This window comes from Lissotriton helveticus, chromosome 12 (genome assembly GCF_964261635.1).
Source record: "Lissotriton helveticus chromosome 12, aLisHel1.1, whole genome shotgun sequence".
NCBI lineage: Eukaryota > Metazoa > Chordata > Amphibia > Caudata > Salamandridae > Lissotriton > Lissotriton helveticus.
The window spans coordinates 159,371,560-159,398,861 of record NC_136073.1 but is presented as its reverse complement, the minus strand read 5'-3'; positions in this window follow the sequence as shown (position 1 = coordinate 159,398,861).

Here is a 27,302-nt window from a genome sequence, read left to right as displayed (position 1 = left end):
TTGAAAAAGGAGAAATGATTGGGGCTTTCTGAAAATTCAACACTGAAAATTAGGGTGCATGCTTCTGTTTTTTGAAAGAAGTAATTCTAATGGTTGAGAAAAAGTAATTGAAAGAAACCTTGCACAGGATAAGCTGGTATATTGAGAAGTCAAACACCCTTGCTGGGTTCATTTGCAACATAGTATCATGAACTTTTGACCTGTGTGCTCAGTTAGGTGATGTGTGGAGTGTTACCATGGTAACAGGCAGAAAGAGCAGTAGGGGGATTGGTGAATATTATGTGAGTTTCAAAGTGTTGAAATGTAGAACCAATTAAAATGTTACTTTGGTTTTGAATTTGTGTGGGAAAAAATTTGATTGGTTATGTACATGAATCTGGTTCTGAAATGAAAGGGAATCTGTGCCTTTATTCTGAGGCTGCAGTGACAGAAGCATTATTCAGAGATTCTGCAAAAGAAAATCTGGTTTGTGACTGCCACTGTTCTAAATCTTCAAAAGCATTTTTAAAGGTGAGTAATGATTCATTTAATATAGATAGAGTCCTGTATACACTATGGGGAAGATTAACAAGCGTATTGGGCTTCTTTATTCTTTGATTGTGTCTCATGTTTTTTTGTAAGGCTGGTAAAAAATGAATGGTGCATATTGGAAATGTATTTTGGAAATGAGTCAGGTTTCTGCACTGTTATGTAGTGCTTATTTATATGGGCTGTGCTCTATCTTTTAAATGATTTATTGTGGTACATGTTTTAGGTAAAATGATTGTTTTTAACATTTCTAACTAGGATCACACTGAGTGTCTGTGTAAATTAAAGAATTATACTTGCACATTTTTTTCTAATGTCTCCTCACAGTTTGCATCTGTTTGCTTATAGGGTACTGTTTCTTCATGCATTGTGTCTCATGTTTGTATGTAATGCTGGCAAAAAACGAATGGTGCATATTGGAAATGTATTTTGGAAATGAGTCAAGTTTCTGCATTGTAATATAGTGGTTATTTATATGGGCTGTGCTCTGTGTCTTAAATGATTTACTATGCTAAATGTTTTTGGTAAAATGTATGGCTTTAACATTTTTGACTAGGATCACATGTCTGTCAGGCCTCTTAGTTTCCAAATAGGCTCTAAGCTGTGCAATAAAGATCCAGGGTGTGCTGTTGAAATGAAAAAGGAATGTTATGTCTTGCTTATATATATATATGGTCTGTTGTTGGCCAGTAGAGATGGTGAGATGGTATGAGCAGAGACACACATAGTGCAAGCAGAGACAGACATGATAGATTACATGTTACATCCTGGTCATGTGTCTAAAATCACACTGTGAGTCAAGCTTGATTTTAAATGTATCTGGGTGAATAATTTGCTTAGTTGATGTGTTTAAATATATGGGAATACATGTATTCTTGAAGTCAGTTAGGCTTTAGGATATGTACTAGTAGAGAATCTTAGGCAGCATGTCTGTCAGGCCTCTTAGTTCCCAAATAGGCTCTAAGCTGTGCGATAACGATTCAGGGTGCGCTGTTGAAATGAAAAGGGAATGGTATGTCTTGCTTATATATATATATATGTGGTCTGTTTTTTGCCAGTAGAGACAGTGATATAGTATGAGCACAGACACGCATAGTGCAAGCAGACACATACACGGTAGATTACATGCAAAATCCTGGTGAACAACTTGAAAAGTGCTCATTTTACTAAAACCATTTATCACCGTCATTTCTTTAAGACAGAGAACTCAGCCCATGTGTTGAATATTAGACAGATTTGTTCGCATGAGCTGGAAGCCATTTTGTATTTCTGGCAGCCATTTTCTTTTCCATGTGCTCTCTCCTACCTTTCTGTTAACTGTCTTTGTAGCCTGTCTAGAGACAAACTATGTTTAATATACTCCACTTCTCACATGCCCAGAAGGCCCCTACTTCTCTAGTATAAGTGTCAGACTATTTTGGCCAGGATCACAGAGAGTGTCTGGGTGAAAGAAAGAACTATATTTGCACTTTTTTCTTTAATCTGTATAGATGGTGCAGAGAGACGGTGAGATGGTATGAGCAGAGACACATATAGTGCATGCAGAGACAGACATGGTAGATTACATGTAACATCATGGTCATGTGTCTAAGATCACACTGTGAGTCAAGCTTGATTTTGAATGAATCTGGGTGAATAATTTTCTGAGTTGATGTGTTTAAAAATATGATAATACATGTATTCTTGAAGTCAGTTAGGCTTTAGGATATGTACTAGAAGAGAATCTTAGGCAGCATGTATGTCAGGCCTCTTAGTTCCCAAATAGGCTCTAAGCTGTGCAAGAAAGATCCAGTGTGTGGTGTTGAAATAAAAAAGGAATGCTATGTCTTGCTTTTATATATATATATGGTCTGTTTTTTGCCAATAGAGACAGTGAGATAGTATGAGCACAGACACACACAGTGCAGGCAGAGACAGACATGGTAGATTACATGTAACATCCTGGTGATGTGTCTAAGATCACACTGTGAGTCAAGCTTGATTTTAAATGTATCTGGGTGAATAATTTGCTTAGTTGATGGGTTTACAAATATGGGAATACATGTATTCTTGAAGTCAGTTAGGCTCTTGCCTACTTCTGTACTTCTCTTCCCTCTGTCTGCACCTCTCTTACCTCTTTCTGTACCTCTCATGCCTCTTTCAGCATCCCTCTTACCTCTTTCTGTACCTCTATTGCTTCTTTATGTAGTTCTCACTTCTTTCTATACCTCTCTTGCTTTTTCTGTATGCCTCTTGCCTCTTCTGCACTGCTCTTCCCTCTTCCCTCTTTCTGCACTGTTCTTGCCTCTTTTGCACCTCTCCTGCTTCTTTCTGCAGTTCTCTTTCTCCTTCTACACCTCTCTTGCTTATTTCTTCACTTCTCTTGCCTCTTTCTGCATCCCTCTTGCCTCTTTCTACATCTCTGTTGATTCTTTCTGTACTTCCCTTGCATCTCTCATGCTTCTTTCTGTACCCCTCTTGGACTACCCATCTATCCATCTACCCTTTATCTGCCCTATCTTGCCTCAGTACATGCCTGTTCCCTCTTTCTGCATGTCTTGCCTGTTTCTGCAACTCTCTTGTCTCTGTCAGTACTTCTCTTACCTCCTTCTGACCCTCTTTTGCTTCCTTCTGGCTGGCTCTTGTCTCTTTCTGTATACCTCGTGCCTCTTTCTGCACCTCTGTTTGTTCTTTCTATAATTCTCTTGCTTCTTTCTGTACCTCTCTTGCTTCTTTGTGTACCCCTGTTGCAATTCTGCTCCTCTCTTGCCTCTGGCGGCACCACTGTTCCCTCTTTCTGCACCACTCTTGCCTCTTTCTGCATTTCTGTTGCTTCTTTCTGTATTACTCTTGCCCCTTTCTGTACCACTCTTGTCTCTTTTTGTACCCCTCTTCCCTCTTTCTAGTGGAGAAGTGTGGCTCAATCGTTAGAGCGAAAGACCCTGATGCAGAGGTCTAGCCCGGGACCAGGGTTCAATTCCTCGGCGGGTCTTGGGCTCAAAAATTCCATGGACCTGATAATTCTCGCCTCGATCCCTATTCCAATCATGGAGTCCCACTCTGCAACTCTGGTCACTAGCTTGCTTAATCTCCACAACAGCCCCCACAACGCTAAGGATGCCTGGCCTCCACCTTGGGGGTGCCCAGGAGTGGACACCTCTCAGGGAAAGCCAGGATGGGTTCCACAGCGGTATTCGTACAAGTTCCTTGAGACCCTTGCGGGTGAGTAGTGCGCTATACAAGTATCAATTTACATTTCTGCACTTGTCTTGCTTCCTTCTGTACCTTGCTTGCTACTTTCTACATACATCGTGCCTCTTTTTTCACCCCTCTTTCCTCTTTCTGTATATCTCTCTCTGTACCTCTCTTGCCTCTTTCCACATCCTCGTTCCCTCTTTGTGCACCTCTCTTTCCTGTTTCTGCAACTCCCTTACCTCTTTCTGCAGTTCTCTTTTCTCTTTCTGTACCCCTCTTGCCTCTTTCTGCACCTCTGTTGCTTCTTTCTGAACTTTTCTTTCTTCTTTCTATACCTCTCTTGCTTGTTTTTGTACCCCTCTTTCATCTTTCTGCACCCCTCTTCTGTCTTTCTGCACTACTCTTGCCTCTTTCTGCATCTCTCCTGCCTCTGTCTGTAGTTGTCTTGCCTCTTCTGTACTTCTGTTGTACTTTTCTGCACTTCTCTTGCGTCTTTCTGCACCCCTCTTGCTTCTTTCTGGACCTCTGTTGGTTCTTTCTGCATCTCTCTTACTTCTTTCTGCACCCCTCTTGCTTCTTTATGTACTTCTCTAACATCTTTCTGCATCTCTCCTGCCTCGTTCTGAATTTTTGCACCTTTTTCTGCACTTCTCTCTCTCCACTTTCTACATTTTGGTTGCTTCATTCTGTACTTCTCTTCCCTCTTTCTGCACCCCTTTTGCCACTTTCTGTACCTCTGTTGCATGTATCTGCACCTCTGTTGCTTCTTTTTGCACCTCTATAGCTTCTTTCTGCAGTTCTCTTGCCTGTTTCTGCAGCCCTTGTGGCTCTTTTTGCACCTCTGTTGCTTCTTTCTGAACTTTTATTTCTTCTTTCTGCACCTCTCTTGCTTGTATTTGCATCCCTCTTTTCACTTTCTGCACACCTCTTCCCTCTTTCTGCAGTTTTCTTGCCCCTTTCCGCACCTCTGTTGCTTCTTTCTGTACCTCTCTTGCTTTTTCTGTATCCCTCTTGCCTCTTTCTTCACCCCTCTTCCCTCTTTCTGCACTTCCCATGTCTCTTTATGTGCCTCTCCTGCCTCTTTCTGCAGTTCTCTTGTTCCTTCTGCACCTCTCTTGCCTCGTTCTACATCTCTGTTGGTTATTTCTGCAACTCCCTTATTGCTTTCTGCCTCGTTATGTACCCCTCATGCATGTTTCTGCTCCTCACTCTCCTCTTTCTGCATATCTCTTTCCTCTTTCTATTCTTCATTTGCCTCTTTCCGCTCTTCTCCTGTTTTTTCTGCACCTCTTTTGTTTCTTTCTGCAACTCTCTTGTCTCTCTCATCACTTCTATTGCTTCTTTTTGTACCTCTTTTGCTCATTTCAACACTTCTCTTGCCTCTTTCTACACTTCACATGCCGGTTTCTGCACCTCTCTTGCCTCTTTCTGTACTTCTCTTGCTTCTTTCTGCACTTCTCTTTTGGTTCTTTCTGCACTTCCCTTGCTTCTTTTTACGCCTTTCTTGCTTTTTTCTGTACCTCTTTTGCCTCTTTCTGTACTCCTCTTCCTTCTTTCTGCACCTCTCTTGCCTCTGTCTACACCCCTGTACCCTTTCAGCATGTCTTGCCTGTTCCTGCAACTCTCTTGCCTCTTTCTGTACTTCTCTTGCCTCCTTCTGGCCCTCTGTTGCTTCTTTCCGTACTTCTCTTGCCTCCTTCTGACCCTCTGTTGGTCCTTTCTATACTCCTCTTGCTTCTTTCTTTACCTCTCTAGCTTTTTGCATCCCTCTAGCCTTTCTGCACCCTTCTTGCCTCTGTCTGCACCCCTGTTCCCTATTTTTGCACCTCTCCTGCTTCTTTCTGCACTTCTCATGCTTTTTACACCTCTGTAGCTTCTTTCTGAACTTCTCATGCCTCTTTCGGCACTTCTGTTGCTTTTTTCTGCACTTCTCTTGCCTCTTTTTAGACCCCTCTAGCTTCTTTATGCACCTCTGTTGGTTGTTTCTGTACCTCTCTTGCTTCTTTCTGAACCCCTCTTGCCTCTTTCTGTACCTCTCTTACCTCTTTCTGAACCCCTCTTGCCTCTTTCTGCACCTCTGTGTGTCCTTTCTGCACCTCTGTTGCTTCTTTTTACACTTCTCTTGCCTCTGGTTGCACCTCTGTTACTTTTTTCTGCACTTCTCTTGCTTCTTTATGAACCCCTCTTGCTTCTTTCTGCCCCTCTGTTAGTTCTTTCCGTACATCTCTTGCTTATTTCTGCACCCCTCTTGCCTTTTTCTGCACCTCTCTTACCACTTCTCTTGCCTCTTTTTAGACCCCTCTAGCTTCTTTATGCACCTCTGTTGGTTGTTTCTGTACCTCTCTTGCTTCTTTCTGAACCCCTCTTGCCTCTTTCTGTACCTCTCTTACCTCTTTCTGAACCCCACTTGCCTCTTTCTGCACATCTGTTTGTCCTTTCTTTCTGCACCTCTGTTGCTTCTTTTTGCACCTTTGTTGCTTTTTTCTGCACTTCTCTAGCCTCTTTTTGAACCCCTCTAGCTTCTTTCTGTGCCTCTGTTATTTCTTTCTGTACCTCTCTTGCTTCTTTCTGAACCCCTCTTACCTCTTTCTGCACCTTTATTTGTCCTTTCTGCACCTCTGTTGCTTCCTTCTGCACTTCTCTTGCCTCTGTTTGTACCCCTGTGGCTTCTTGCTGCACTTTTCTTGCTTCTTTCTATATCACTCTTGCTTCGCTTTGCATCCACCTTGCCTCTTTCTGCACATCTGTTGCTTCTTTCTGCACTTCTCTTGCCTCTTTCTGAACCACTCTTACCTCTTTATGCACCTCTGTTTGTCCTTTCTGTACCTCTGTTGCTTCTTTCTGCACTTCCCTTGCCTCTTGTTTGCACCCCTGTTGCTTCTTTTTGTACTTTTCTTGCCTCTTTTTGTACCACTCTTGCCTCTTTTTGCACCTCTCCTGCCTCTCACTGCACCTCTGTTGCTTCTTTCTGTACTCTTCGTGCCTCCTTCTGACCCTCCTGCCTCTTTCTGCAGTTCTCTTGTTCCTTCTGCACCTCTCTTGCCTCGTTCTACATCTCTGTTGGTTATTTCCGAAACTCCCTTACTGCTTTCTGCCTCGTTATGTACCCCTCATGCATGTTTCTGCTCCTCACTCTCCTCTTTCTGCACATCTCTTGCCTCTTTCTATTCTTCATTTGCCTCTTTCCGCTCTTCTCCTGTTTTTTCTGCACCTCTTTTGTTTCTTTCTGCAACTCTCTTGTCTCTCTCATCACTTCTCTTGCTTCTTTTTGTACCTCTTTTGCTCATTTCAACACTTCTCTTGCCTCTTTCTACACTTCACATGCCTGTTTCTGCACCTCTCTTGCCTCTTTTTGAACCCCTCCAGCTTCTTTCTGCGCCTCTGTTAGTTCTTTCTGTACATCTCTTACTTCTTTCTGAACCCCTCTTACCTCTTTCTGCACCTCTATTTGTCCTTTCTGCACCTCTGTTGCTTCCTTCTGCACTTCTCTTGCCTCTGTTTGCACCCCTGTGGCTTCTTGCTGAACTTTTCTTGCTTCTTTCTATATCACTCTTGCTTTGCTTTGCATCCACTTTGCCTCTTTTTGCACCTCTGTTGCTTCTTTCTGCACTTCTCTTGCCTCTTTCTGAACCCCTCTTACCTCTTTATGCACCTCTGGTTGTCCTTTCTGTACCTCTGTTGCTTCTTTCTGCACTTCCCTTGCCTCTTGTTTGCACCCCTGTTGCTTCTTTTTGCACCTTTCTTGCCTCTTTCTGTACTTTTCTTGCCTCCGTTCGCACCCCTCCTGCCTCTCACTGCACCTCAGTTGCTTCTTTCTGTACTCTTCGTGCCTCCTTCTGACCCTCTGTTGCTTACTTATGTACTTCTATTGCTTCTTTGTGCATCCCTCTTGCCTCTTTCTACTCCCCTCTTCCCACTTTCTGCACCTCTCTTGCCTTCTGTCTACACCCCAGTTCCCCCTTTCTGCATGTCTTTCCTGTTTATGCAATTCAATTCAATTCAAAATACTTTATTCGGTTAAAAAGACAAAAAATAACCATAAAAGTAGCATATAGAAAATACAGTTTACACAGGGAGTCATGTAATCATTTTTTAAAATACCTATGTACAATAAGGGGGTTAATTCATCAAAATCGATTTACGGCATTTAAAAATAGATTTAAAAAATTCACCCATTGAGGCTACCATAAAAACAGTTTCCAGTTTCTGGCACTCTAAAAACGCTAAGCGACATCTTCGTAAATTTAAGTCTTTAAGAATCGGGATGATACATTTCTTTCGCGCAAAAGTATAAAATTTACAAAAGAATAAAATATGAATATCAGACTGTGGGGAAACATCATCACATGGGCAAAAGGGTAATTCTTTCAACCAGCAATTCATCACGGGAAAAGACAAGACTCTAAAAACAATATTGAGTCTAAACCGGGTTAAAAGGAAACGTTCGTGATTGGACATATATAGGGACAGGTATGGCTGTAATTTATCTCCGCATAAAATATCCTGATGGGCAGAGACAGTCTTTTTCCTTGCCTCCTCTAAATGTCTTTTATCCCTGAGATGAGCAATACACAGATTTTTCAAGTCTCTTCTCGATATGTATGCCATAGTTGGTGGGTCCTCAAAATATTGAACACAGTTCATTTCACTGAGAAAATCCTTGACATAACATATCCATTTAGAATCATTGATATTGTCCAGTACTAAGATGTCCTTTAAAATAGCCCGATTAACCAAACATTCATCATTTGTCCACACCCTATGCCATAGGAGGATGGGTTGAATCTTAATAGTATCAGTAACATAAATTACTCCCAACTCAACATGGCAAATCATAGTTGCAGTACTTTCAGGTACGGACAGGATGTGGCGTAAAAATTTATTTTCCATGATTTGGATTTTGCTAATGTTAGAGTAACCCCACAGCCCTGATCCATAGGAAGCAACTGCTAGGCAGGTTGCCCTATAAATAGTTAAAATCTCTTTTATGGGTTTTTTCCCTAGTTTTCTCATAAAACATTTTAAGGCCATAATAGTTTTGGAAAACAACAAAGATCTAGCCTGGATTGCACTAGTCCATGAACCACTTTCGTGGAACAGAATTCCCAAGTAGGGAAAAGTGGAGGTTTTTTCCAGGGGATTGGAATTTATAAAAATAGGTTTCAAACGCTTATTTGATCTCGGCCCACAAAACATGGACAGTGTTTTTGAACAATTTATTTTTAGATCTAAACCAAGCATGAAACTATTAAAAGAGGAAACCAAAATTTGTAACGCCATTGGGGTTCGTGCCATCAAAACGGCATCGTCCGCGTACATCAAGGCTGGGACGGGCCTTCCACCCACCATAGGCATGTCCCTGCCCTCCTGCACGAGTCGTTTCTCAAAGCCATTTATGTATAGCAAAAATAAAAATGGGGCTAAAACACACCCTTGGCGTACACCCCGGCCAATCCCAAACTGTCTAGTGCATTCACCATTTTTTCCAAAACGAACACTTGCATTGGCCCCAGAATATAGGTCTCGCAGGAAGCAGATAATAGCATTGTCAACCCCCAATTCAGTCATAATTGACCACAGTTTACTGTGTGAAACACAGTCAAAAGCTGACGATAAGTCAACAAATGTGAGGTATAGACGTTGTTTTTTAACTGCTACGTACTTCTGCTGCAGGATTAACAGATTCAATCCCTGCTCTATAGTTCCTAAACCTCTTTGAAACCCAAATTGGAAATCACATAACACCCCGTTCTCTTCTGACCAGATTCGCAATTTGTCTAAAACAACTCTCCCTAAAATTTTAATTGAGGAGTCCAATAAAGAAATTGGCCTATAACACATGCAATTCTGCCTATCACCTTTCTTGAATATCGGAACTATAATTGATGTAAGCCAGGTGGGAACTAAGCCCTTAGCCAGAGCAACATTAAAAAGCTGGACAAGCAAAGGCCCCCATAGATCAGTATTGGCCTTGTAGAGATCTGCTGGTATGCCATCTGGTCCAGCCGCCTTACCCCCTTTGGTTGCCTTTAAGCTCGCCAGAACTTCGGGCAAGGTTACGACCAGGACATTAGTTGAATCTATGTTTGGGCACGTAGAGTCCTGACTTGCGTCACGGACTGGTTCCACAGCTTTGTAGAGCGAGGAAAAATGCGCCACCCACTCATCTTCAGGGATGGCAATTTCCATCCGCGCCTTTTTTTCATACAGTAACGGGGTATTAATTACCCTCCAAAAGGCTGCCGGATCCTTTGATTGTGACGCCTCGCATAGATCGTCCCAGGCCTCTTTCCTTATTGCCACCTTCCTATCCTTCAATGCTATATTATAGTCCCTCCTCAGGATTCTAATTTGATTTACCTCCCGTGGTCTTTTATGGATCGCTTGTCTAAGCTTTGATAGGGCACTAGTACATTTATTATCAAACCATTTTCTATTGTGCATTAGGGAGTTTTTCTTTGCAACCCATAACGCCTCCTTGATTGCAATAGAAATAGTATAAAAATTATTTAAAATTTCATTACTGTCAGCATGCTCGTTCAGGCAGGTCAAGAAATTACTCCTGCACTTATTCACTAATTTAGATAGAAAATCTGCCGGGACCACTCTACTCCATTTAAGACTATATCCGTTTTGGGTACCTAAAATCACATCCGGCGCCTTAGTATTGGGACCTGCTACATGGCCCACAAGAGAAAATAAATTCTCCATTTTTAGTACCTGTGGGTAGTGGTCGCTTAGTGGTAAGTGCATGATACTAGAACTCAGCAATCTGCCCGCCGAGCTAGTTGTACAGAGACTAAAATCAATAATGGTCGAAGCCCCCCGCCCCACAAAAGTTGGAACAAATGGCATTGTGTGGTGGGCTAACTCATTCGTAAAACCCAAATCAAAATTAAAAATCATCTCATTCAATGAATCACCTAGAAGGGTATGTTCAAAATGCGTCAGGCTAATGTCCTGCTCCAACATCAAACCGCAAATACCCTTCTGACCCTTTTTACACAGAGAGCAATTAAAATCACCCCCCCATAATACCATGACTTCACCCTTTTTTTCCTCAAGAGTATTCTGTATATCTGCACTTATGTTGACAAAAACATCCCTAATTACGCTACTTGAACAGTTATTATAAAAGTTAAAAAGAACAATCGTTAGACCCTTCCTTGTATCAATGACAATTTTCTGGTAATAACTGGAACCAGGAAAAAAGGTAATTTTATCCGTAACTAGTAGATTCGATATATACACGGAGAGTCCCCCCTTTGGTCTTCCGTGTGCTCCTCCCACTGCAGGGGTGAAATAAGTTCTATAACCATTTAGATGTATTGCTGCGGTGGTCCAGGTTTCTTGTAAAGCTAATATCCCCACATCAGCAATAACATTACACCAGGACGGATTTAGGATTTTCTGCTTTAAACCTGCCACATTCCAAAAAACAACCTTACAAAAATCTTCTGTAAGTGGCTCTTCAGTAGTAGCTCCAGTAACACTACTGAGGCTCCCTGATATAGACGCATCCTCCCCATGAATTTCTAATGGCTCAACATATGACTCCTGAGTCTCAACATGCCCCAGTGGTTTTATAGGCCCCAAATCTGCAGATTTGGAAGGCCCCAAGGCCTCATTTTTGATCGTTGGGAGTCAATCCACCGCTTCCAAGCAGTCGAACCGATTAAAACACGGGAAGATCGGAGGGAATTGTGGATTGCCTAACCAACCTTGGTCAAAACTCTGTGGTCGAAAGTGAGGGGACCTCGATCTATATTTCACTACATTCCAACCATCCTCACCTCTCCCTCCACCTTGCGTGTTATAGTAGTTACTATCGGGAGCCCAACCCATGTTACCTCCTTGCTGTCTATTGTCCCTAGTCCAACTCCACCTATTATCAGGATGTTCACCTTCAGGATAAAAATAAGATAGTCCCCTAGCCGTAACAGAGAGACCATGATTTCTAGGGGGTCTTGTAGTAATGTATTTAGCTGTCAATGGGTTCTCAAATGTTATGACCACACAATCGCCGTGTGTCCTTTTTTTGTTATAACCAATCCATGGGGCCCTTTCTACCATCAAAATATTACTTTTTACTGCTGGCGGGAGAGGGTAATTATCATTTAACCAATGAATGGTTTTATTTACAAGTCCACCATTATTTTCTTTAGAATTATCATTTAATTGGGGGACTCCTGTAAGGACCACAACGTATGGTGCGGCTTTTGGGGGTAAATGTATATTTCTACGTACATCCCGTTTTTTAGATTTATCTTTATCCTTATCATGTGGTGGTTTAGGAGTTTCTTGGACTGGGACTACTATATCAGTCTGGGCAGGAGTTTTAGGGGTTGGTATAGTTTTTGGCAGTGATTTGGTAGTAGCTACGTTTTTAACAACTGGTGGCGGCCTAGTCATTTGTTTTTTCCCAGATGGATTTTTGTTATCCAGATTGAAGCTAGGGGCACTTATATCTTTATGGATGTTTTTTAATATAGTTTCCAGACACCGTAGCCTAACCTCGATTGGTTCGAGGAGGGTCTTCAACATGGCCAGGATGTTATTATTAGCCATATTTAGGCTACAGTTGTCCTCACTACCTTCATCTAGATTCGTAACAGCACCGCTTAAATCCAAGATATCCTCAAGGCTGCTATCTAAGATGGTGTCATCCGGGAGACTCAGTGGTAAACCAGCATTAGCATTAGCATGAGGGATTAAACCATTATCACTAGTCTGAAGCGCTCTATTAGTATTCACATTCAGTGGCAGAACTTCTAAATTGACCCGGTCTGCATTCTTACTAATATCTACCTTTCTCCCTTGGCTCCTGTTAGATTTTACAGTTTTTTGAATATTAATCTTTTGTTTAGGGATCGCCCCCTCCTTCAAACCCCTTTGTGTTGAATCACTAGCTATAGTTAAAATATCAGACTCCTTTTCAACTGAAGTGCTAGTCACAAGCAGAGAAAGATTAGGTGTGGCCTCCAGGTCCTCCTGTGAGCCTGGGGCAACTTGACCCCTGTCGTTCTGTACATTTCTAGAATTTCCCCAAGCAGGAACATTGTTCGGAGTACGAGCTTTAGCGATAAGACCTAGGGAAGATCGTCTCGCTGCAGCTAGGTCCTGGGACACCCTCCTATCCATAATTACTATCCCTTCATCAATTAAAGCATTTGTCCGAACAATAAAGTCATCCAGAGTACCAGTCAGTTTCTTTACAGCAGCAGCCCTGCTTCTAGTTTCCGGGCAGCTCATGTCAGTAACCCCAGAGGTACCTGGAAGTAAGGCAGGGGATATGTATAGCTAGTAGAACAAATGGTCCCAGAAAGTCAGGATCCTGAAGGATACGATTGCAAAAACTACAGGTGGGTAACCTACTTACAGTTCTGTTGAGACCATGTCCATAGAAGTCAATTGGGCAGAGTTTCTGGCCCAGGCCCGGCTCCTCTGGCCTCTGAGGGCCACAGAGGGCCCGCCCTTTGCCCGGGCTTAGCCCCGGGCGTCCCGCTCGCGTCCCGCGACGCGGGGGTTGCTGCGCTTTATGGTCCCCGTTGGCGCTCTCTGTGCGCAAGCCGCGTCGCTCTGACGCGCCGCCGCGAGGCCTGCCGGGATTTGTGGTCTCCCGGAGCGGCGGCGCGGAGTCCGGTACCTCTGGACTCTTGGCGGTGGCGGCGGTGTCTCCTGCGTCTCCTGCGGCTCCAATCACCCCCAATGTGACTCTCGGCGGTGGCGGCAAGGGTGAGTAGGATTCCCCCCGCTCTGCCGGGGTTGCTGCGCTTTATGGTCCCCGTTGGCGCTCTCTGTGCGCAAGCCGCGTCGCTCTGACGCGCCGCCGCGAGGCCTGCCGGGATTTGTGGTCTCCCGGAGCGGCGGCGCGGAGTCCGGTACCTCTGGACTCTTGGCGGTGGCGGCGGTGTCTCCTGCGTCTCCTGCGGCTCCAATCACCCCCAATGTGACTCTCGGCGGTGGCGGCAAGGGTGAGTAGGATTCCCCCCGCTCTGCCGGGGTTGCTGCGCTTTATGGTCCCCGTTGGCGCTCTCTGTGCGCAAGCCGCGTCGCTCTGACGCGCCGCCGCGAGGCCTGCCGGGATTTGTGGTCTCCCGGAGCGGCGGCGCGGAGTCCGGTACCTCTGGACTCTTGGCGGTGGCGGCGGTGTCTCCTGCGTCTCCTGCGGCTCCAATCACCCCCAATGTGACTCTCGGCGGTGGCGGCAAGGGTGAGTAGGATTCCCCCCGCTCTGCCGGGGTTGCTGCGCTTTATGGTCCCCGTTGGCGCTCTCTGTGCGCAAGCCGCGTCGCTCTGACGCGCCGCCGCGAGGCCTGCCGGGATTTGTGGTCTCCCGGAGCGGCGGCGCGGAGTCCGGTACCTCTGGACTCTTGGCGGTGGCGGCGGTGTCTCCTGCGTCTCCTGCGGCTCCAATCACCCCCAATGTGACTCTCGGCGGTGGCGGCAAGGGTGAGTAGGATTCCCCCCGCTCTGCCGGGGTTGCTGCGCTTTATGGTCCCCGTTGGCGCTCTCTGTGCGCAAGCCGCGTCGCTCTGACGCGCCGCCGCGAGGCCTGCCGGGATTTGTGGTCTCCCGGAGCGGCGGCGCGGAGTCCGGTACCTCTGGACTCTTGGCGGTGGCGGCGGTGTCTCCTGCGTCTCCTGCGGCTCCAATCACCCCCAATGTGACTCTCGGCGGTGGCGGCAAGGGTGAGTAGGATTCCCCCCGCTCTGCCGGGGTTGCTGCGCTTTATGGTCCCCGTTGGCGCTCTCTGTGCGCAAGCCGCGTCGCTCTGACGCGCCGCCGCGAGGCCTGCCGGGATTTGTGGTCTCCCGGAGCGGCGGCGCGGAGTCCGGTACCTCTGGACTCTTGGCGGTGGCGGCGGTGTCTCCTGCGTCTCCTGCGGCTCCAATCACCCCCAATGTGACTCTCGGCGGTGGCGGCAAGGGTGAGTAGGATTCCCCCCGCTCTGCCGGGGTTGCTGCGCTTTATGGTCCCCGTTGGCGCTCTCTGTGCGCAAGCCGCGTCGCTCTGACGCGCCGCCGCGAGGCCTGCCGGGATTTGTGGTCTCCCGGAGCGGCGGCGCGGAGTCCGGTACCTCTGGACTCTTGGCGGTGGCGGCGGTGTCTCCTGCGTCTCCTGCGGCTCCAATCACCCCCAATGTGACTCTCGGCGGTGGCGGCAAGGGTGAGTAGGATTCCCCCCGCTCTGCCGGGGTTGCTGCGCTTTATGGTCCCCGTTGGCGCTCTCTGTGCGCAAGCCGCGTCGCTCTGACGCGCCGCCGCGAGGCCTGCCGGGATTTGTGGTCTCCCGGAGCGGCGGCGCGGAGTCCGGTACCTCTGGACTCTTGGCGGTGGCGGCGGTGTCTCCTGCGTCTCCTGCGGCTCCAATCACCCCCAATGTGACTCTCGGCGGTGGCGGCAAGGGTGAGTAGGATTCCCCCCGCTCTGCCGGGGTTGCTGCGCTTTATGGTCCCCGTTGGCGCTCTCTGTGCGCAAGCCGCGTCGCTCTGACGCGCCGCCGCGAGGCCTGCCGGGATTTGTGGTCTCCCGGAGCGGCGGCGCGGAGTCCGGTACCTCTGGACTCTTGGCGGTGGCGGCGGTGTCTCCTGCGTCTCCTGCGGCTCCAATCACCCCCAATGTGACTCTCGGCGGTGGCGGCAAGGGTGAGTAGGATTCCCCCCGCTCTGCCGGGGTTGCTGCGCTTTATGGTCCCCGTTGGCGCTCTCTGTGCGCAAGCCGCGTCGCTCTGACGCGCCGCCGCGAGGCCTGCCGGGATTTGTGGTCTCCCGGAGCGGCGGCGCGGAGTCCGGTACCTCTGGACTCTTGGCGGTGGCGGCGGTGTCTCCTGCGTCTCCTGCGGCTCCAATCACCCCCAATGTGACTCTCGGCGGTGGCGGCAAGGGTGAGTAGGATTCCCCCCGCTCTGCCGGGGTTGCTGCGCTTTATGGTCCCCGTTGGCGCTCTCTGTGCGCAAGCCGCGTCGCTCTGACGCGCCGCCGCGAGGCCTGCCGGGATTTGTGGTCTCCCGGAGCGGCGGCGCGGAGTCCGGTACCTCTGGACTCTTGGCGGTGGCGGCGGTGTCTCCTGCGTCTCCTGCGGCTCCAATCACCCCCAATGTGACTCTCGGCGGTGGCGGCAAGGGTGAGTAGGATTCCTGTTTATGCATCTCTCTTGCCTATTTCTGCATTGCTCATGCCTCTTTCTGCACCTCTGCTGCTTCTTTCCACACTTCTCTTGCCTGTTTCTATAAATCTCTTGCCTCTTTCTGTACCCTCTTGACTCTTTCTACACCTCCTTTGCTTCTTACTGCACTTCTCTTGCCTTGGTCTGCATTTCTGTTGCTTTTTTCTGTACTTCTCTTGCCTCTATCTACATTTCTCTTGCTTCTTTCTGCACTTCTCTTGCCTCTTTCTGCATCCCTCTTGCCTCTTTCTGCAGAGCTGCTGCTTCGTTCTGCACTTCTCTTGCTTCTTTCTGTACCTCTCTTGCTTTTTCTGTACCTCTCTTGCCTCTTTCTGCACCCCTCTTCCCTCTTTCTGTACTTATCATGTCTCTTTCTGTACCTCTCCTTCCCCTTTCTGCAGTTCTTTTGCTACCTTCTGCACCTCTGTTACTTCTTTTAGCACTTCTCATGCTTCTTTCTGCACCTCTCTTTTCTGTTGCTGTACCTCTTGTGTCTTTCTGCACCTCTGTTGTTTGTTTGTGAGGGAGCGCCTAACAGAAGTGAAAAATTGTAGGGGTGCATCATACTTACAAGTAGTTAGCACCCGCATATTTAGAGGATTTACTAATTGTGTTCAATGTAATGTAGGGTTGAAGACTAATGTAATTGGTATTAGAAATGCATGTAGAGCCAACGTTAAGAGTTTGAAAATCATGAATGCCGCTCTAATATAGAAATGTTGTTTGATGTGAAGGCTTTCACTAAAATGAGATATGTTTAAATAGGCTGCCATTGTGTATTTAGATCTGCTTTATTAAATTATAGTTGTTCCTTTTATACATGATACAATTGCTTGAAGTAGGACAGTGTATGTTGGGCCTGTAAACGTGCAGAGGCCGAGTTCAATTGAATTCGTGTAGGCCTGATTGAAAATCTTTTGCTTAGCATTAAATCGTAGAAAGGTTTCTGTAAAAGCTGCTTTTAGCTAAAGTAAATTGCAACACTAAGAAATTGTGAGCCGAGTCACATGTATTCCTTTGCTGGTGCAAGACCAAGCAGATAGTAGAGTAGAAGGGCCCATTGTGTGTGAATGTTAGGATGCTAGGCCCAGACATGGAGGAGTAGCCGAGGAATTCAAGGGAGCAACTTGGAGCGAAGAAGAGTCTGGGACCCAAGGACGTCTCAACGGACAAGGATGGAGAGGTGCCATGATGGAAAATTCTGAAAACCAACACTTTCTAGAGGGGCGTACCTGAGGGCGTGTCGTTCGCATTGTGGGGTTTCGTATTAGGGACAGCACCCCGAGGGTGGAGGCAGAACAGATGGTCTTGGAGGCGAGAGGAAGCGGTTGACAGGCAGAGAGCTTAGCTAGGACTTAGAAGACTCTAGACTAAAGGAGAGAAAGTGCGTAAACTTCTTTGGAAGTCACCACAGCTGACACCTTTTTCAGGTTGGGCTATCGTTGAGTAGGGATGTCACTTAGCATAGTGTAGGGACAGATTAACCTGAAATTCTCCTTTTAAATGCCTACTAAAACTCAGGTTATAGCAATTCTTGTTAGCCTGATGATTCTTGAATTGATTCTGGTATTATTTCTAAGCCGTCTGAGACTTTTCCGTAGGATTATGTTTGTATTAGTGCCTGTTTATCTTCTGAACCTCTTGCTGAGGTGTATATACCAGTATACAACACAAATATGCCCGGCCACCTCGTTTCTTGGTAGTATAATCTTTATACACAAGACCAGATAACTATTAATCAAACCTAGTCAGGTACTTTTATTTCTACCCATCAATCATGAAATTAATTTTTAAGAAAGTGCATGTTTTTAGGCAAAAAAGATAGATATGTACAATTCCAACATTACAATACATTAACAATACCAAACTAACGATTTTTAAACAATAACATTTAGTAAAAATACATCCATATAAGCAAATGACATTCACATAAACTAATCACATTTATAATAAACAGACAACAAAGCAGAATTGAATCCCAAGAGTGAATAAAAGTACCTGACTAGGTTTGATTAATAGTTATCTGGTCTTGTGTATAAAGATTATACTACCAAGAAACGAGGTGGCCGGGCATATTTGTGTTGTATACTGATATAGAATGGTCCAGCCCCCCCTCAGTCCCAATTCAGGACCTAACTCCGTTTGTTTGTCACGAGGTGTATATACCTGCAATTGTTTTTGGCTTTGTAATAAATATTTAAACTTAGTTCTTAGTTGGTGGTTCTTTGGGGGAAAACAGCGGGAATCATTGAAATTGATTTGTTACTGGTGGACAGATTGCCTAATTCATTCTATGACAGATAAAAAGTTCCAGTCGACCTGTGACGGGATTCTGGAGAATGTTAAGCAGACTCCAGAAACAAAAATTCCGCCTTTCCAGATGGTAGCAGAGTAGGATGGCTTATCTTCTGGAGTGAGGGTAATCTAGAGTAGGTTGAGATTTACCCGAGGCCCATAGAGAACCGATGATGAGAGTCCAGAGAGTCGCGGACGGAGGATGGCATTCCATGGAAACTGACGGAGAGTGACGGTGCGGCAGAAAGCAGCAGGCCGTAAGAGAGTGAGTATGAAAAGGGTCATGCGTCGTTAGATTGCGGTTATGTTTGTATTGTGTGCTGTATTGTCTTGTGGAGTTGAGTGCCTGTAGCGTGAAAGGAGAACAGGTTGTGAGCGCGCGCAACCAGGGAAAATCTTAGGCTCAAGGGGAGTTTAAGTGGTTCGGGTGTATCGAACACCCATAAGTAATTGTCGACCATTGTTAAGGGGGTCATGAGGTACCATTGATCGCCCGCAGGACCGAGATAGGGGGAACAAATGTGTGAGTGCGTGGGTAACGGACGCTGTTCGAAAGTTGCCGTGAGTTAGTCACCTATCAGTGAGGCGATTGTCCGGTCGTTCGTGGACAGACATTTGCCAGTTCGGTGACAATTACAGTTAGACTGTGGCCGTACAGTCATGGAAGTGGTTGCTTGGCCGGAAGTGATCATTTCCAGTGTATGATTGGGACGCATGCATGACCGGGAGACGAGCGGAGAGAGGAGGGGAACTGCTGCGAAACGGAGGCGAGTGACATCAGAAGGAGCCGCGCTGGGATAGGCCGGTTAGTGAGGAGCCGCGCTGAGATTGGTGGATCGGCATTGGAAGTAAAAGAGCGCTGTAAACAAAGAAACGTTGCCGTTTTCATCATGAAATGCTTAAAAGTGTTGCGAGACTGTTTTAGAGGTGAAAAGAAGTTAGAACCTCGGGTGGGGAAGAGGCTCCACCCGAGGATACCCCAGCCCATTATATGGCTACGAATGTTGGGTTGCATACCATATTGTGGCTTGAGAATTGGTGTAAGATGACTGACGGAAACGAGGAATTGACTTTTCCAAAATATGGAACATTTAGATTGGAGGTGCTGTATCAGTTAAAAGCGGTTATGGCTGCGTTGCGGCCTTTGCCCAGACCAACACAGTTCGAAGCCCTAAATGCGTGGATCAGGGCAGCTCACGAAAGGAACAGGGATAGGAGACAAGAAAGAGTGAAAAGATCAGTTAGGGCGGTACAAGATGCGAGATGGGATGCATTGGCCAAGAGGTGGAGAGTGCAGACCATCAAAGGGGACAGGTTGTATCCGTTGTTGGTCAATACAGGGGATGCGCAGAGAAGAAGTACGGAAGACGAGGACAGTGAGACAGACGACAGCCTGATAGAGAGACTGTTGTCGGAGAGACCACCTCCATATCATCCTGAGATGGGGGAGGGTCAGCCCCAGAGATGAGCAGGGAAGCCTCTGTCATAGACGGTGGCGTCCCGATGGAGAGCGGCTTGAGCTCCTTAGAGGACAAGTTCGGCTCGATAGAGGGAGAAAAGGCACCTCAACCTTCTCCAATAACGAGAGTAGTGGGAAGATTCATGGTACAAAAGGTGCAAACCGAAGAGGGTGTTGATTCTCAGAGATTGCCAGATGCTCTTACGGTACCTGTTACCATAGGTCCCATAGTATCAGTATACAATCCAGAACAGACACAGCGAGGGTCCGCCACAAACAGAGAGAGAGAGAAGTATCAGTGAAGAAAGGAGTAATTTGTGTGCCTCACTTGTTTTATTCCGTACCCCTCTTGCCTCTTTCTCTACCCATCTTCCCCCTTCTGCACCTCTCTTGCCTTTTCTCGGCATCCCTGCTCCCTCTTTCTGTGCCTATCTTTCCTGTTTTTGCACCTCTGTTGCCTCTATCTGCACTTTTCATGCCTCTTTCTGCACTTCTTTTGCTTCTTGCTGTGTCCCTCTTGCCTCTCTCTGCACCTCTGTTGCTTCTTTCTGCACTTCTCTAGCTTCTTTCTACACCTCTCTTGGTTCTTTCTGCACCCCTCTTGAGCTCTTTCTGTCCGCCTGTTTCTTCTTTTTGCACTACGCTTGCCTCTTTCTGCACCTCTCCTGCCTTTTTCTGATGTAATTTTGTCTCTTTCTGCACCTCTGTTGCTTCGTTCTGCACTTCTCTTGCCTCTGTTTGCACCCCTGTGGCTTCTTGCTGCACTTTTCTTGCTTCTTTTTATATCACTCTTGCTTCGCTTTGCATCCACCTTGCCTCTTTCTGCACCTCTGTTGCTTCTTTCTGCACTTCTCTTGCCTCTATATGAACCCCTCTTACCTCTTTCTGCACCTCTGTTTGTCCTTTCTGTACCTCTGTTGCTTCTTTCTGCACTTCCTTTGCCTCTTGTTTGCATCCCTCTTTCTGCACTTCTCTAGCTTCTTTCTACACCTCTCTTGATTCTTTCTGCACCCCTCTTGAGCTCTTTCTGTCCTCCTGTTTCTTCTTTTTGCACTACGCTTGCCTATTTCTGCACCTCTCCTGCCTTTTTCTGATGTAATTTTGTCTCTTTCTGCACCTCTGTTGCTTCGTTCTGCACTTCTCTTGCCTCTGTTTGCACCCCTGTGGCTTCTTGCTGCACTTTTCTTGCTTCTTTTTATATCACTCTTGCTTTGCTTTGCATCCACCTTGCCTCTTTCTGCACCTCTGTTGCTTCTTTCTGCACTTCTCTTGCCTCTTTATGAACCCCTCTTACCTCTTTCTGCACCTCTGTTTGTCCTTTCTGTATCACTGTTGCTTCTTTCTGCACTTCCCTTGCCTCTTGTTTGCATCCCTGTTGCTTCTTTTTGTACTTTTCTTGCCTCTTTCTGTACCACTCTTGCCTCTTTTCGCACACCTCCTGCCTCTCACTGCACCTCTGTTGCTTCTTTCTGTACTCTTCGTGCCTCCTTCTGACCCTCTGTTGCTTACTTATGTACTTCTATTGCTTCTTTGTGCATCCCTCTTGCCTCTTTCTACTCCCCTCTTCCCACTTTCTGCACCTCTCTTGCCTCTGTCTACACCCCAGTTCCCCCTTTCTGCATGTCTTTCCTGTTTATGCATCTCTCTTGCCTATTTCTGCATTGCTTGTGCCTCCTTCTGCACCTCTGCTGCTTCTTTCCACACTTCTCTTGCCTGTTTCTATACATCTCTTGCCTCTCTCCGTACCCTCTTGACTCTATCTGCACCTCCTTTGCTTTTTACTGCACTTCTCTTGCCTTGTTCTGCATTTCGGTTGCTTCTTTCTGCACTTCTCTTGCCTCTTTCTGCATCCCTCTTGCCTCTTACTGCACCCCTCTTCATTGTTTATGTACCACTCATGCCTATTTCTGCACCTCTTTTCTTTCAATCTGTACTTCTCTTTCTTCTTTCATTACCCTTCTTGCCTCTTTCTGTGTCCCTCTTCCTGTATCCCTCTTGCCTCTGTCTATAACTCTCTTTCCTCTTTCTGCACCCCTCTTCCCTCTTTATGCACCTCTCACCTCTTTCTGCAGTTCTCTTGCATCTTTCTGCACAGCTGTTGCTTCTTTCTGTACTTCTCTTGCTTCTTTCCGCACTTCTCTTGCTTCTCTCTGCAAAGTATATGAAAATAAAATATATACATATATCAATAATTTAAAATTAAAAGACTTTTTTATAAGTAATTAAAACATTAAACTGTTAAAACCAAATTAAAAAGTACATTTCACAATACAATATTTTGGGTAGCGAAATAATTAAATTTACTATTCCAACTCCAATGAGTGCAACAGTAGGGAAAGTGTTGAATAGCAGAGGGGTAACATTTACTATTCCCACTCAATTGAGTGCAAAAGTAGGGTAAATGTTGGTAGCAGAAGATTTAACTTTACTAATCCAACTCCAGTGAGTGCAACAGTATAGAAAATGTAGGATAGCGCAGGGGTAAAAATTACTATTCCCACTCCAGTGAGTGCAACAGTAGGGAAAGTGTTGGATAGCGGAGGGGGTAAAAATTACTATTCCCACTCTAGTGAGTGCAGGAGTAGGAAAAGTATTGGATAGCGGAGGGGTAAAAAATACTATTCCCACTCCAGTGAGTGCAACAGTAGTGAAGTGCTGGATAGCGAAAGGGTAAACATTACTATTCCCACTCCAGTGAGTGCAACAGTAGGGAAAGTGCTGGATAGCTGAGGGGTAAACTAAAATTTACTATTCCCACTCCAGTGAGTGCAACAGTAGGGAACGTATTGAATAGCAGAGGGGTAAAAATTACTATTCCCACTCCAATGAGTGCAACAGTAGTGAAGTGCTGGATAGCAAAAGGGTAAAAATGATTATTCCCACTCCAGTGAGTGCAACAGTAGGGAAAGTGCTGGATAGTGGAGGGGTAAAAATTACTATTCCCACTCCAGTGAGTGCAACAGTAGAGAAAGTGCTAGATAGCGGAAGGGTAAAAATCACTATTCCAACTCCAATGAGTGCAACAGTAGGAAAAGTTGAATAGCGGAGGGGTAACATTCACTATTCCCACTCCATTGAGTGCAAAAGTAGGGTAAATGTTGATAGTAGAAGAATTAACTTTACTAATCCAACTCCAGTGAGTGCAACAGTATAGAAAATGTAGGATAGCGTAGGGGTAAAAATTACTATTCCCACTCCAGTTAATGCAACAGCAGGGAAAGTGTTGGATAGCGGAGGGGTAAAAATTACTATTCCCACTCTAGTGAGTGCAGGAGTAGGGAAAGTATTGGATAGCGGAGGGGTAAAACTTACTATTCCCACTACAGTGAGTGCAACAGTACTGAGTGCTGGATAGTGAATAGGTAAAAATTACTATTCCCACTCCAGTGAGTGCAACAGCAGGGAAAGTGCTGGATAGTGGAGGGGTAAAAATTACTATTCCCACTCCAGTGAGTGCAACAGTAGGGAAATTATTGGATAGTGGAGGGGTAAAAATTACTATTCCCACTCCAATGAGTGCAACAGTAGTGAAGTGCTGGATAGCGAAATGGTACAATTACTATTCCCATCCAGTGAGTGCAACAGTGGGAAAGTGCTGGATAGTGGAGGGGTAAAAATTACTATTCCCACTCCAGTGAGTGCAACAGCTGAGAAAGTGCTGGTTAGCGGAAGGGTAAAAATCACTATTCCCACTCCAGTGAGTACAACAGTAGGGAAAGTATTAGATAGCAGAGAAACAAAAACTTACTAATAAAATTTAAACAAATAATTTTTTTTAAATAATCTTAAAAATAAATAAACAATATTTTAAAAATATACAAATACATATATTAAACATATAAAAAGAACACATATAGGGGTCGATTCCGATTCGGGAAACAAATCCATCCGACGATTCGTATTCGTAGCCGTTTCCGTACGAATCGTACAAATCCGTCCGAATCGCGCAGTACGATCCGTTGTCAAAAAATACGTCCGAATGTTTGCGAACCGCACGAAAAACAAGCGAAGATCCGTACGATACGGACTCGGAAAGTGAACTGTATAATTCGCAAACCTGCAGTACGACCCGACAAGTACGATCCAGACCGGGTACCGAGAACACGATTCGTACGGGAAAACATCATCGCGTATGAACTGCGATTTGTACTGAAAACATCACATATGAGCGAACCACACAATCAAATACGAAATGAACCCCCCGAACGAAGCGCACGCGAACCCCGTAAAAACATCGCGTATGAGCAAGCCACACAATCAAATACAAAACAAACCCTCCTGAACGAAGCGCACGCAAACCCCATAAAAAACGTCACGTAAGAGGGAGCCACACAATCAAATACGAAACAAACCCCCTTTAACAAAGCGCACGTAAACCCCATAAAAACACCACTTATGAGCGAGCCACTAAATCAAATACGAAACGAACCCTCTGATCGAAGTACACGCGTACCCCGTAAAAAACGTCACGTATGAGCAAGCCACACAATCAAATACAAAACTAACCCCCCTGAACGAACTGTACGCGAACCCCTAAAAACAGCACAAGGAGGGTACAAACGAGTGGCACAACACCACAAAACATGTCTCCTGTGCACAAACCATTGGAAATTAATGTCCTGGCCAGATTCAAACAGGCAAACAGAGGGCCTAACTCAGACCCACCCCTTATAACACACCCACCAAAAATTCAAAATAAGCCCGCCCACAAATGGACCAATAAAAAGGGCCCACACACACAAACCATCATCCTTTGCAACATACCCATTTAGCTACAGAGACTAACAAACCAACAACTGCACACATCCACCTTCACAAATACCCCCCAATCACATTCAGACCCACAACCCACCCTTCAAATTCAGACCCACACACCCACATCCATACACACCATCACCCCCCATCACATTGACCCCACACCATGTCCGCACAGAAGAATCGAAAGTTCACGAAGGAGGAGATGGAGATCCTTGTAGATCAAGTCATCAGAGTCGAGCCACAGCTGTTTGGTGCATTGGTCAGACGGACCAGCATAGCTGAGAAAACACGCCTGTGGGAGAGGATCGTCCATAGGGTCAATGCTGTTGCACCTATCAGGCGCACCAGGAGGGATTGCCAGGCCAGGTGGTACAATCAGGTGAGAATGCTGAAGCGGAAGATGGATGAGGACTACGCTCAGAGCCAGCACACTGGAGGTGGTGGTCCCTGCAGACCAGTACAGTACCATGCCTGGGAGGAGAAGGTCATGGCCCTGCTACCACCGGTGGGAGTACATGGAATTGAAGGAGTCGTGGAGCCTTGTAGGTATACAAACAACTCATGTAACATGGGGTAATGGTATCCACGCGCCAAGTTCAAAAAATGCCCGCAACAACCCCCAAGCGCCCGTCGCCCACAACTACAGGCAAAAACAACGCTAATGCCACTAACATGTGTTTGCCCCATTGACCAACCAAGGCCATGCTATGTCCCATGCTACAGGAAGCACAGACCCAAGAATGGACGTACGGTATGCTGGGAGGGTGGGTGTGACAAAATGCATCGTGGGACTCCAAAAAAGACCCAATTGCATGGGCGTCCACAGGGGGGCAAGGGGGCTCTTGCCCACCCCCCCTGGATCGTCAGTGTGTCTGGTGTGGGCCCATTCAGGTCCGGCTCTAGTCCATTCAAGCTTTTAAAATGGTGCCATTGTCCATGTGGCAGCACCCTCCATTGAGTGGGAAGGGTGCAAAGGGGTTGCTGAGAATTGTGCAAGGCAGAGGGGAGGAGGGTGCAAGGGGGAGAGTGAGAAGTGTGCAAGGCAGAGGGCGAGAAGGGTGCAAGGCAGAGGGCCAGAAGGGTGCAAGGGAGAGGGCCAGAAGGGTGCAAGGCAGAGGGCCAGAAAGGTACAAGGCAAGGGGCGAGAAGGGTGCAAGGCAGAGGGGAGGAGGGTGCAAGGCCGAGGGCCAGAAGGGTGCAAGGCAGAGGGGAGGAGGGTGCAAGGGAAGGGTGATAAGGGTGCAAGGGGGAGGTTGAGAAGGGTGCAAGGCATAGGGCAATACGGGTGCAAGGGGAGGGTGAGTAGGGTGCAAGGCAGAGGGCAAGAAGGGTACAAGGCAGAGGGCAAGAAGGGTGCAAGGCACAGGGGAGGAGGATACAAGGGGGAGGGTGGGAAGGGTGCAAGGCAGAGGGCGAGAAGGGTGCAAGGGGGAGGGGAGGAGGGTACAATGGGGAGGGACAGAAGGCTGCAAGGGGGAGGGCGAGAAGGCTGCAAGGGGGAGGGCCAGAAGGGTGCAAGGCAGCATTGTGGAGGGTGCAAGGGAGAGGGTGAGAGGGTGCAAGGCAGAGGGTGAGAAGGGTGCAAGGGGGAGGGCCAGAAGGCTGCAAGGGGGAGGGCCAGAAGTGTGCAAGGGGGAGGGCCAGAAGGGTGCAAGGCAGAGGGGAGGAGGGTGCAAGGGAGAGGGGATGAGGGTGCAAGGGAGATGGTGAGAAGGGTGTAAGGCAGAGGGTGAGCAGGGTGCAAGGGGGAGGGGAGGAGGGTGCAAGGGGGAGGGTGAGAAGGGTGCAAGGGGGAGGGGAGGAGGGTGCAAGTGGGAGGGAGAGAAGGGTACAAGGCAGAGGGCGAGAAGGGTACAAGGGGGAGGGAAGGAGGGTGCAAGGGGGAGGGCCAGAAGGCTGCAAGGGGGAGGGCGAGAAGGCTGCAAGGGGGAAGGCCAGAAGGGTGCAAGGCAGAGGGGTGGAGGGTGCAAGGGAGAGGGGATGAGGGTGCAAGGCAGATGGTGAGAAGATGCAAGGCAGAGGGTGAGAAGGGTGCAAGGGGGAGGGGAGGAGGGTGCAAGGGGGAGGGTGAGAAGGGTGCAAGGGGGAGGGCCTGAAGGGTGCAAGGCAGAGGGGAGGAGGGTGCAAGGGAGAGGGGATGAGGGTGCAAGGGAGATGGTGAGAAGGGTGCAAGGCAGAGGGTGAGAAGGGTGCAAGACAGAGGGTGAAAAGGGTGCAAGGGGGCGGAGGGTGCAAGGGGGATGGTGATGAAGCCAAAAATGTAGCCACCCCTATCAACATTTCTGTGTACGTCCATGGCCAATTAAACTCATCCCATATGGCCCAGGTGCACACCCATGCACCATGCTCCATGCACAGGGAGTGGGAAAGTACTGACAAGTAAGCTGACACTGGGCCCTGGTGTAGCCAGCACAAGGCCCTCCTGTGACCAGTGCAAACACTAACACCAGGACAACAAGGTCAGATATCTTGGACAGGAACTCACAACCACTGTCATGGCAGCATGCTCCATGGGGGGACAGCCACACCACGACTGATGCCCAGTTCCAAATCAGACTCCAACTACCAGCGTGGCCTGTCACACACACCCCTTACATAAACATAGCCTCCGGGGACAGGCAATGGAGTGCCCCACTGTCACAATCGTCATGTAATACAACAAAACAAATACAGATCTGATAAAGCATCCAAGCAAAAAATGCACGGTGCTGATTCACAAGTCCCTTGCGCTTCTTTCACGGCGCCGTAGCTTCACCTTTGTGACGCAGCGGTCACACAAAAGTTGCGCCATGGTGCTGGGTATTGACAAGGTGATGCATCTGGGAGATGTGCCACGTTCTAAAGCCCTGTACCAGAAGTAGGTGTACTGGTCCGGAGGGGGGGTGGGCGGGCAGTGGGTGGCCGTCACTGTGCAGCAACAC